The sequence below is a fragment of the Scyliorhinus torazame genome, chromosome 24, assembly GCF_047496885.1.
Source record: "Scyliorhinus torazame isolate Kashiwa2021f chromosome 24, sScyTor2.1, whole genome shotgun sequence".
NCBI classification, from domain to species: domain Eukaryota; kingdom Metazoa; phylum Chordata; class Chondrichthyes; order Carcharhiniformes; family Scyliorhinidae; genus Scyliorhinus; species Scyliorhinus torazame.
In genome coordinates this window covers 7,081,772-7,094,675 of record NC_092730.1, presented here as the reverse complement: position 1 = coordinate 7,094,675, position 12,904 = coordinate 7,081,772, and positions in this window count along the sequence as shown.

The window sequence follows — 12,904 nt, the reverse complement described above, 5'->3', positions numbered from 1 at the left end:
CAGATGCGAGCCAGGATGGCATCGGTGCGGTCCTGCTGCAACGCGATGACACTTCATCCTGGGCACCGGTTGCCTACGCATCAAGGACAATGACGCCCACCGAACAAAGGTATGCACAAATCGAGAAGGAATGCCTGGGCCTTCTCACTGGCATTCTCAAGTTTCACGACTATGTCTACGGCCTGCCGACATTCACAGTCGAGACGGATCACAGGTCCCTGGTCCACATTATTCACAAGTACCTTAATGACATGGCGCCTCGGTTGCAGCGCATCCTCCTCAAACTCAGAAGGTACAACTTTGATCTGGTCTACACGCCTGGCAAGGAGCTCATCATTGCCGATACACTGTCCCGCTCCATCACCGGGCCTAGTGAACCACCGAACGTCATCCGGTAAATTGAGTCACAGGTTGAGTCACAGGTGCAGCTGAATACAGCAAAATATAAATAGATTGGAGAGTTGGGCAGAGAAATGGCAGATGGAGTTCAATCCAGGCAAATGCGAGGTGATGCATTTTGGAAGATCTAATTCAAGAGCGGACTATACGGTCAATGGAAGAGTCCTGGGGAAAATTGATGTACAGAGAGATCTGGGAGTTCAGGTCCATTGTACCCTGAAGGTGGCAACGCAGGTCGATAGAGTGGTCAAGAAGGCATACAGCATGCTTGCCTTCATCGGACGGGGTATTGAGTACAAGAGTCGGCAGGTCATGTTACAGTTGTATAGGACTTTGGTTAGGCCACATTTGGAATACTGCGTGCAGTTCTGGTCGCCACATTACCAGAAGGATGTGGATGCTTTAGAGAGGGTGCAGAGGAGGTTCACCAGGATGTTGCCTGGTATGGAGGGTGCTAGCTATGAAGAAAGGTTGAGTAGATTAGGATTGTTTTCGTTGGAAAGACGGAGGTTGAGTGGGGACCTGATTGAGGTCTACAAAATGATGAGAGGTATGGACAGGGTGGATAGCAACAAGCTTTTTCCAAGAGTGGGGGTGTCAATTACAAGTGGTCACGATTTCAAGGTGAGAGGGGGAAAGTTTAAGGGAGATGTGTGTGGAAAGTTTTTTACGCAGAGGTTGGTGGGTGCCTGGAACACTTTGCCAGCGGAGGTGGTAGAGGCGGGCACAATAGCATCATTTAAGATGCATCTAGACAGATATATGAACAGGCAGGGAACAGACGGAAGTAGATCCTTAGAAAATAGGCGACAGGTTTAGATAAAGGATCTGGATCGGCACAGGCTGGGACGGCCGAAGGGCCTGTTCCTGTGCTGTAATTTTCTTTGTTCTTTGTGTGCTAGCATCCTCCCGGCATCTGATGAGAAGGTGATTCGTATCCGTGAGGAGACACCCAAAGACCCCCTCTTGCAGCATGTTATGCAACACCTAGCCAATGGCTGGCATAAAGGGCAGTGCCCTCAATTTTTCATGTAAAGGACGACCTGATGGTGGTTGATGGTATCCTCCTCAAACTGGACCGGATTGTTATTCCACACAGTCTCCGGAGCTTGGTGCTCCGTCAAATCCATGAGGGCCACCTGGGTGTGGAAAAGTGCAGACGCAGAGCCAGGCAGGCTGTCTACTGGCGACCTGTCAATGCTTCCAGCCTGCGCAGAGTAAGGAAACACTTCAGCAGCATGAAATCAAAACCTCTCCGTGGTCCAAGGTTGGCATCAACCTCTTTCATGCAAATAGTCGTGATTACATGTTAATCATTGATTACTTTTCCAATTACCCTGAAGTCATGAAGCTCTCAGATCTCACATCTCGTACCATCATCAAGGCCTGTAAGGAGACGTTCCCCAGGCATGGTATCCCACTCACTGTCATGAGTGACAATGGCCCGTGCTTCAGCAGCCATGAATGGTCTCTGTTTGCCCAGTCGCATCAGTTCAAACACGTCACTTCCAGCCCACACTATCCGCAGTCAAACGGAAAAGTTGAGAAAGGGGAGCACATAGTGAAGCTGCTCATCTGCAAGGCCGCGGATTCTGCGTCTGACATTCACCTTGCGCTGCTTGCGTACAGGGCGACCCCACTGTCCACTGGCATGTCGCCGGCTCAACTCCTGATGAACAGGGACCTGCAAACGACACTTCCAGCCATACACATGCCCAACCCGGATCACCCTCCGGTCCTGCAGAAGGTGCAGCAGCTCTGAGACCGGCAAAAACAGGGCTATGATGCTCATGCCACCGATTTACCCGTGTTATCCCCGTCAGACACTGTTCGGGTCAAGATCCCTGATGGAGGCTGGTCAGCTCCAGCTGTTGTTTTTCTACAGGCTGCCCCCCGCTCGTATGTTGTGCGTCTGGCTGATGGTTCTGTTGTGCGACGAAACAGACGGGCACTGCGCAAAGTTGCCTGCCCACAACCACATTCTTCTCCGTTTCCTTCTGTTGTCTTGCCACCTCCTGATACCTCGACTCACGAGGCCACCCCAGTCAGGCTTCAATCCCGCCCATCAAGGCGCTGTCGTCCCCACCACCACCTCTCCGGCGGTCGACCAGGATCAGACGCAAGCCCCAGAGACTGGACTTATGAACATTTGTTCTGTTTGCTATGTTCTGTGTTCTCGCATTAGACAGTGTTGTGGATTTAGGTTATTCCGGACCTGATAATGCTCTATTACTTACCTGTGCCCTAGGTTAACCCATCAAAAGAGGGAAACCAGTTTTCCTGCCAAAACTCAGAATAGATCTCACGAAGGGAGAATGCTTTTCCAGGTCTCAGACAGTTAAACAAGGTCTCAGTTACTTTTTATAGGGAGAGTTCAGATTCGTCACTCATAACTAAATCGATACCTCTTGAGGTCGTGGGTCCTATGCCTATTTAGGCTTCCTAAATGAGTGTCTAGGAGATCAACCTCGAGATTAATTTTCACACAGTATGATTTTAATTAAAGTATCTTTATTGTGAAAATACTACCAATAGATGCATACTGAATTGCAGAGTTAAAGTATAAGTGGACTAAACAGTCCTTCTAATTATCTACTAACATACTAACTTCTCTCAATCGAATGAGATATCTAAACATGGAAAAATCCTTAAAGCATCTCTATCAGTTCCTTAGTACATTTCTAAGAAGTTAGTGCAAAACCATACTTATAACCTGAGGTTTTGTCCGACGAGACAAGCTTCCTAAGAACAGAACTGACTCTCGCCCTAAAAGGGGGTCAGGTTCAGAGAGAGAGAGAGAGAGGTACTTCTGCTAAAATGCCTTCTCCTTATATACATTAAACTTGCTTATCGGTTCAGGAAGGCATTTGTTACCGTGGCATTTATTGTTGGTTAATTACCTATAGCCAAATGGCTAATTGGATGTACTATCACTGATAGATCTTTTTTTTTTTTAAATAATTTTTATTAAAGGTTTTCATAAAATATCAATAACAAAATGAGAAAGAAAAAAGAACCCAACAGGGTTAAGTACAAAACACAATCTAAAAAAGCAACCCCCCAAATCCCTTCCCCCCCGTACCTAAATAATAAATTAACATAAACACCCCGACTTAACACAACCGGTATATACACCCCCTCAGACCCTCCAGTGTAAATAACATAAACAAAAATAAAGTAAAGCCCCACCCCCCGAGCTGCTGCTGCCATTGACCAATGTCTATCGTTCTGCCAGAAAGTCTAAGAACAGTTACCACCGCCTAAAGAACCCTTGTACCGACCCTCTCAAGGCGAATTTCACCCTCTCCAATTTAATGAACCCTGCCATATCGCTGATCCAGGATTCCACGCTTGGGGGCCTCGTATCTTTCCACTGAAGGAGAATCCTTCGCCGGGCTACCAGGGACGCAAAGGCCAGAATTCCGGCCTCTTTTGCCTCTTGCACTCCCGGCTCCTCTGCCACCCCAAATATTGCGAGCCCCCAGCCCGGTTTGACCCTGGATCCTACCACCCTCGACACCGTCCTCGCTACGCCCTTCCAAAATTCCTCCAGCGCTGGGCATGCCCAGAACATATGGGTGTGATTTACTGGGCTCCCTGAGCACCTAACACACCTGTCCTCACCCCCAAAGAACCTGCTCATCCTTGTCCCGGTCATGTGTGCCCTGTGCAGCACCTTAAACTGTATGAGGCTGAGCCTCGCGCATGAAGAGGAAGAGTTCACCCTCCCTAGGGCATCTGCCCACGTCCCCTCTTCGATCTCCTCTCCCAACTCCTCCTTCCACTTACCTTTCAACTCCACCACCGAGGCCTCTCCTCCTCCTGCATCACCTGGTAAGTTTCCGAGATATTCCCCACTCCCACCCACCCCCCCCGAGAGCACCCTGTCCTGTACTGTGTGTGGCAGTAGCCGTGGGAATTCCATCACCTGCCGTCTGGCAAACGCCCTTCCCTGTAAGTACCTGAAGGTCTTCCCGGGGGGGAGCCCGCACTTCTCCTCCAGCTCACCCAAGCTCGCGAACTTCCCGTCCACAAACAGGTCCCCCAACTTTCGTATGCCTGCCCTGTGCCACCCCGAAAACCCTCCACCTTTTCTTCCTGGGGCGAACCGGTGGTTCCCCCGTAATGGGGCACTGATAGATCTTTTAATGGTTGTAGTGTCTGTGTAATTGTCAGGAATCCTAAAATATATTGGCACCGTTTGGTGCCTGCCTCTTATCAGGGTGACATTCTCTCCGGATATCAAAACATACTCTTTTGTGAAGGTGTTATCGTAAGTGTCCAAAGATATAGTTTGAGAAGGATTTGTATGTTTGTATATCTGTTCTCTTATTTTGAATACTTCTCGGTAGGGGGAGTTTGTCTCCAAGAATTTATGGTCTGTCAAAGAAGAGCCTCTAATTGTTTGATACTAATGAGTCCTAGGAACCAGCTTGGAGTCTCTCCCATCAGGTGGTAACCTCTATCTGACCTTTAGCTGGAGTGGTTTTATTCCATCTTGAATTAGAATGCAGTTTGTATTAATGCCATATTTTAAATCCGAATTCTGCGGTGAACGTGATATCCATCACAACAGCTGTCTTCACATGTACAAATGTTCACATTCCCTGCATGTATATATGTTAATATTGGCCTATTCTTATAAATACGCTCACATATGTCATCCAAACATAAAAACAAAGGGGAGATGTCATGATATGCAGACACACACACACACACATAATGATATACAGACAGGCACCTAATGAACACAGAGAACAGGATATGACCAATAAGCAGGCAGGACACTCAGGTGTGGGATCTGACTATAAAAGACACGAGGCACTCACACTCTGCCTCTTTCCACTGATGAACTTCTAGAGAGTCAGTCAAGGGTGTCGTTACAATCTCACACCTCCACCACGTGGCTAAGAGCTAGTCTGGTCAGAGTAACCACACTTAAGTTAGCAGAGAGTCAAACTCACAGAGAACTGTGCTAACTGTGCTATTAGTTCAATAAACCTAATTAAACTAACTTCAAGGTCTGGAGTATCTTTGTGATCTAAGCTGTATCCAGTTGCAGCCAGTGTTAGACCAATGTACCTCACACGACACTCCCGTCCTGCACTGGCTGTATTCATGTGTTATATTTAAACCTCACCACTATTCTTAGAATTCTTAGGTTTCCCCTTTACGGAACAAAGGTCAAGAGATTCTAAATGGTGGACAGGGATTCACACTCCCCGACTCCTATGCAGACTTACTAATGAGTGCTATTCAGGTCAAACTAGTGTTTCAGGTTATTCCCCGGGATAACCGTATCTTCATAGAAGAATTTTATCTACTTACCACCTAGTAGCCTCGATCCTGGGTCCCGCGTTGCTAGGTAAGTAAAGTAGACTTTTGTAATGAACCACTGTTTCAAGTTTAAACTTTAAGCTATTTTATTTTTTCTTTTAAAAGATAAAATCACTGTCTTTACAGAAAAGTAAAAGGATCTTGGGGGCAATTCTCCGATTTGGAGGCCAAGTGTTCGCGCTGTCGTGAACGCCGTCGCGTTTCACGACGGCGTGAACAGGGCCCGGGCACGACCTATTCTGGCCCCCACAGGGGTACTGTGGGTACTGGAGCGGTTCACGCCGCTCCAGCGTCCTTACGCAGTGCCAAATGGGCGCCGCGCCAACCCGTGCATGTGCAGTTGGGCCGCTCCATCCTGCGCTTGCGCAGGGAACGTCTTACGTACGCCGGCCCCTCACCAACATGGCGCCGCTGTTCTGGGGCCGCGCGCGGAAGGAGGTAGGCCCGGGGGTGGGAGGAGAGGCCGGCCTGCCGATCGGTGGGTCCTGATCGCGTGCCAGACCCCATCGGAGGCCACCCCGGTGAAGGAGCCTCCCTCCCTCCCCCACAGGCCGCCCTCCCAGCGTTCCCGCAGAGCTCCCGCCGGCAGCGACCAGGGGTGGACGGCACCGGCGGGAACCTATCGTATCGTAGCGGCCGCTCGGCCCATTCGGCCGGAGAATCGCCGCTCGCCGGTTCTCCGAGCGGCCCGGTGCGAATCGCGCGTCGCTGGTTTCCGGGAGGTGGGAGAATCGTGTGCGAGGGTCGGGGTGGCGTGGCACAATTCGCGCGGCGCCCCGGCGATTCTCCCACCCGGCGTGGGGGTGGGGGGGGAAGGATAGCGCCCCTTGCTTCTGGATTCTCCTGGTCGGCTGATCAGACCTTCCTGGGCCCCCTCGACAATCTCTCCTTTATCTGTGGGTCTCCTCCCGGCTGTTCTACGGTTCTGCTCGGCTTTCATGTTCAGTCCTTCCCATGACCGAGATCACCCTGCAGGCTGAGAGTGAGTGAGAGTGCCTGGCTGGGTCGATCTGGGATATATAGCACCTTTAAAACAGCTTTGCTGATTACATGACATTATTCTACAGTATTTTCTTCTGCTCCTGATCGCAATACCCTTTCTGTCCATGTGATTCCACATCGAGTACTCGTAATATCATGAGAGGGCCTTCGTGTAAACCTGACCTTGGTCTGCCAGCTTACTGGCAGGGAGGTTTCCTGTTAATTATACTGGGGCATTCCAGCCTTTCACTCCCTTATCTTTTGAAAGTATTGTATTTTCTTGTATTCTTAAATGTTTCAAGTTATTCAAAATTAAGATTCTGACAATTCCAATAAATTGCTTGCTAAACTCATTAACTTCTATTAAAGGGTATAAAACTCAAATTCTCTTTTTATAACTTAAAACTTAACTTTTCTGAAACTTTCTCTGACTAAAGATATCTAGTTACAGCCTGAACTGCTTCCTGATCTCGAGGCCTGTGTGATAATGGCTGTCTGCCTTCTAAAGAACCTTTGTCTGCAGTTAACCCTTCGAACGCCTTCTGCTATTTCATTTTAGCATTTACTTTTATGGGATCCTTTCTGTTCCTTTGCTTTTTCTCACGTTCCTTGGGTTTTATCATCAGACCTTCATGTTTCAAATGCCATCTTTGCATTTTCATTAACAGTGTGGATAAAATTGACCAATCAGCTCTCTGCATGCCGTGGCTTCAGTTTCGGTTTATCTCGGGTACAAACAGATTCTTATAACTGAAACTTCCTCAATCCGCACATCAGTCATTCCTCTCTCAGTTCTGGAATGAAAATTCCTGACAACATTCCTGACTTCCTGCAGCAGGATCTGGTTTTTATATCTGAACACTTCCCTAAACAGCACATCAGTCATTCTCCGCTGTCTCCAGGTTAACGCCTGTGAACATTCCTGACTTCCTGCTGCTGGGTCCTCTTGTCTAACAACAACTCCACCATACACGCGTGATGGGAAAGGGTTTGCATTTATATAGCACCTTTCACACTGTGAGACTTAGCTGCTGTGACTCTGACCATGTATTCAGCCTGTAATGCTGCACGTTCACAGACTTTGTTAGAAACACAAAAGGTATTTATTAATCAGAGAAACTGTAGAGAGGCCAGAAGTCCTCCCGGCTGCTCTAGAACTGCCCAATCGGCTGCCCCAGTCCCTACATGTCTTCTATTTGTCTTCTGCCTAAGAGAGGATTCCAGCCCCTGGGGTGATTACCCACTCTCAGTCCCAATTAGTCCCCTAAGCCAGATGACCCTCTTCTGCTGTGCCACCCTTAAAGGAACAATCACCACAAAACACTGATGTGTTGGGTAGGCTGGGTTGATGTGGACTGCACTTGATGCAGTGTAGCGAGAGACAGACCTCCAACACTTGATAAGCTGCAACACGATTTTATTTAACATCTAAACTATTATACATGTTCAACTGTGGGTTGACACTTTGCTGACTTGACTGGAGACCTGATACTAGCCTAACCAGACTTACTAGCTACCACATGGTGTTTGCACTGGCTAGCTCACAAACTCTGACTGTCTCAGAGGCTGGGTCCCGAGAGAGCGGGAAAACTGGTGCCCTCTGGCTTTATAGTGGTCATGTCCTGTCTGGTGATTGGCTGCTCTGTTCTGTGTGCTTGCTGGTCATCCTGTGTGTCAATCACTGCCTGTCTGCACTCCATTATATACATAGATGTATATTATGACAAACACCACACAGCCTCTTCAGTTTTAGCATCACTCTATCTGGGTTAAAGCCCATTCCCCACCTCTGCTGTTACCTGTTTAGGACACACACTCCTAGAATGGTTAGAGCAAAGAAGGAGACCATTCAGCCCATCTTGACTGTGCAAACTCTCTGCAAGAGCCATCCCGCCAATATGCTGTGGAAAGGCACAGGTGAATCTATCTTCCCCGCACTCTGATTTAGATTAGACTTAGATTAATTGTCACGTGTACCGAGGTACAGTGAAAAGTATTGTTCTGTGTACAGCCCAGACAGATCATTCCATACATGAAAAACATAGGACATACGATAAATACACGATGTAAATATATCGACACAGACATTGGGTGAAGCATACGGACTGTAGTACTACTCAGTAGAGAAGATGCGTAGAGTGATCAGTTCAGTTCATACGAGGGTCGTTCAGGACCCTGGTAACAACGGGGAAGAAGCTGTTTTTGAATCTGTTAATGCGCGTTCTCAGACTTTTGTATCTCCTGCCCGATGGAAGAGGTTGGAAGAGAGAATGAACAGGGTGGGAGGGGTCTTTGAATATGCTGCCCGCTTTCCCCAGGCAGCGGGAGGTGTAGATGGAGTCAATGGATGGGAGGCGTGATGGACTGGGCGGTGTTCACAACTCTCTGCAATTTCTTACGGTCTTGGGCTGACCAGTTGCCATACCAGTTTCCTGATGATGTATCAGTACTGTTGTGCTTTCTTGGTCGTAGCGTTTACGTGGGTGGACAGGATTGTTGGTGATGTGCACACCTAGGAATTTGAAGCTGTCAACCATCTCAAGCACTGCATTATTAACACACACAGGGGCGTGGACGATATTTTGCTTCCTGAAATCAATGAGCAGCTCTTTAGTTTTGCTGACGTTGAAGGAGAGATTGTTGTCATTGCACCACTCCACTAGGTTCTCTATCTCCCTCCCGAACTATGACTTGTCATTGTTTGAGATGCGACCTACTATGGTCGTGTCATCAACAAACATGTGGATGGATTTGGAGCTGTAATTTGCCACACAGTCGTATGTGTAGGGAGCATAGTCGGGGGCTAAGTGCGTAGCCTTGTGGAGCCTCGATATTGAGGACTATCGTGGAGGAGGTGTTGCTTGTTGTCGAGATGCTCCAGGGATGAGTGTAGGGCCAGGGAGATAGCGTCTGCTGTAGACCGGTTATGGCGGTAAGCGAATTGCAGTGGATCAAGGCAATCTGGAAGATTAGAGTTGATGTGTCTCATGACAAACCTCACAAAGCACTACATAATAATAATCTTTATTGTCACAAGTAGGCTTGCATTAACCCTGCAATGAAGTTAGCGAAAATCCCCTCGTCGACACATTCCGGCGCCTTTTCGGGTACACAGAGGGAGAATTCAGAATGTCCAATCCACCCAACAGCACATCTTTGGACTGTGGGAGGAAACCGGAGCACCCGGAGGAAACCCACGCAGACATGGGGAGAACGTGCAGACTCCGCACAGACAGTGACCCAAGTGGGATTCGAACCCAGGTCCCTGGCGCTGTGAAGCAACAGTGCTCACCACTGTGCCACCATGCCGCCTATTCCTGGGAAGTGTCCTTGATTACGCTGTTGATGACCCCTTCCATCACTTCACTGATGATCAAGTAAGACTGATGGGGTGGTAATTAGTCGGGTTGTATTTGTCCTGCTTTTTGTGGACAGGACATCACTGCGTAGATGCCAGTGTTGTAGTTGTACTGGAACAGCTTAGCTAGGGGCACACCAAGTTCTGGAGCACAGGTCTTCAGTACTACTGCTAGAATATTGTCAGGGCCCAAAGCCTTTGCAGTATCAAGTGCCTTCAGCTGTTTCAGTGAATGGAATTTGCTGCAGACTGACACCTGTGATGCTGGGGACCTCTAGAGGAGACCGAGATGGATCATCCACTCGGCACTTCTGGCTGAAGATGTCTGCAAATGCTTCAATCTTTTCTTTTGCACTGATGAGCTGGACTCCTCCACCATTGAGGATGAGGATATTAGTAGAGCCTCCTCCTCCTGTGAGTTGTTTACTTGTCCACCACCACTCACTCCTGGATGTGGCAGGGCTGCAGAGCTTAAGAGTTGATCTGTTAGTTGTGGAATCACTCAGCTCTGTCTATTACTTGCTGCTTATGCTGTTTGACACACAAGTAGTCCTGTGTTGCTTCAACAGTTTACCATCTCATTTTTAGGTCTGCCTGGTGCTGCTGCTAGCATGCCCTCCTGCACCCTTCACTGAACCAGGTTTGATTCCCTGCCTTGGTGATGGTGGAGCGGGGGATATGCTGGGCTATGAGGTTACAGATTGGACAACTCTCAACTGTATATCACTGAGCCGCCACTTCTGCTGGATCTGTCCTGTTGGTGGGACAGGACAGATCCAGGATGGTGATGGTGGTGTCTGGAACATTATCTGTAAGGCATGATTCCATGAGTATGAATATTGTAAGGGTCCTCCTGTTAATCCCTGTTTGTCCCTTGTTTTTACCTTAATTTCTGTTGTTCTGCTATTTCAATTTTTGTACATAGACCATTTAATGTGCCTATGCCTTTAAGATGGACTACACCTTTAATTCGAGTGGCTGGTAAACTGAGGACTGATTTAGGAAGGTTTCAAGGAGCCATTTATATTTCGGATCAGCAGATTCAAGGGAGATCAGTGCTGACATATTGTGATGGACTTGGCTGTCTTTCAGTGGACTTTCGAATTGCCAGGCCTTATCAATGCCTGCTGCGGATTGGTCAGGGCTGAATCTGGAATTTTCCTTCCGGTGTGTTTTTTTTAAACTTTTGTTTCGATGTCCGAAGCTGGAGGGTCACAGCCTAATCTCTCTATCATCTAATGGATCTCCACAGCCAGACTGAACTGCAAGGAAATCCAGTCCAGCCACCAGCTGAAGACATGGTCAGTTGTTTACAACCCTTTTCAAAGCATGTGTGGGGTACTCTGTTCTCACCTCAGTAAGGCTGTTGGTCATTCTGGTGGAATTGGAAACAAGTAAGAGTTGGACAGGCCTGAGGCGCTTCCTTTGAGTGAATGTCCAGTTTGCTAAAAGTTAAAGTGCCTCTCCAGAGGAAAACCTATTGTCTGGGAGTACTGACTGAATGATACTGCCAGGAGATCATCTCTCACCAAACACCAGTGTCATTGGATCCTCAAGCATCCTGTGAGGACAGCCTGTTGCAACGTCCTCAACAATGAAACAAGGACACTCGTCTTTCATTTAATTTTAATTCCCTTTATTTTACCCCTCTCCCCACCTCTGTCTGTGTCTGCCTTGTGTGTGTTTGGGTAGAGGGTGGGACAGTAAAAGGGGGGAGTAGTAACTGGCAGTTATTCAGTTATAATTATTGCATATTTCAACTTTCTTTCTGTTATAAATAAGCAGTTATTGTGTTCAACTTAGAAACCTGGTAGCTATGACCTCTTGAGCAGTCAAAGGGCCAAAGATTCTGCAAGTTGTATAGGGATTCTTGGTTAATTTACTTGTGTTGGGACTCCAGGGCTGGAATTGACTGCGCACGAGCCCAGAGTGGCGCAACACTATGTCAGCCGGAAGCTTGATCAGTCTATGAGACAGCTCTCCCAAATTTAGCACAGGTCCCCAAGTGTTAGTAAGGAGAACTTCGACAGGGTTGAGTTTGCCGATGTCATTTCCATTGCCGAGGTTGATGCTGGGTGGTTCATCCGGTTTCACTTTGTTGCAGTTCATGCACCCGAGTGATTACAACTTGTTCTAACACCATTTACCCTGGGACAATTACAACCGGAATGGAGAATTCAGTCCAATTCTGGACCCCTCACTTTAGGAAGGACGTTGAGGATTCAGAGAGGGTACGGAGGGAGATTTTCTAGAATGTCCCCAGGGATTAGGGACTTCAGTGAATGTGGAGAGAGACTGCGAGAAGCTGGGATTGTTCTCCATAGAGCAGAGAAGGTTAAGGGGAGATTTAATCGAGGAGGCGTTCAAAATCAGGAAGGGTTTGGAGAGAGGCGATGAGGAGAAAGTGTTTCCCAGTTGGCAGGACAGTGGGTAACCAGAGGGGCCCAGATTGAAGAGAATCGGTCACAGAACCAGAGGGGGGGAGATCCTGTCTTATAAGATTCTCAGAGGTGATTACTTTGTCACATCTGGTCATCCATCAATCAATATCCATCCAAACCCCATCCAACTAGTTTGAAAGCTAGAAATCTGCATTAAAAATAGAATTCTCCACTGATGCTGCCAGACTTGCTCAGCATTTTCCAGCATTTTCTGTTTATATCCCACCCGATTGCTGTTGTTTGTGGATTTCCTGCTATAACCCAGAAATCCATCCCCGGGAGTCACCGTTCCTTCTTGTGAATCGTAAACTCTCCGTGTTAGTTTCTGCTCCCCCTATTTCCTGGTTTCTCCCTGCGTCCCAGTGTCCTGTTGCTTTATTGTGAGTTA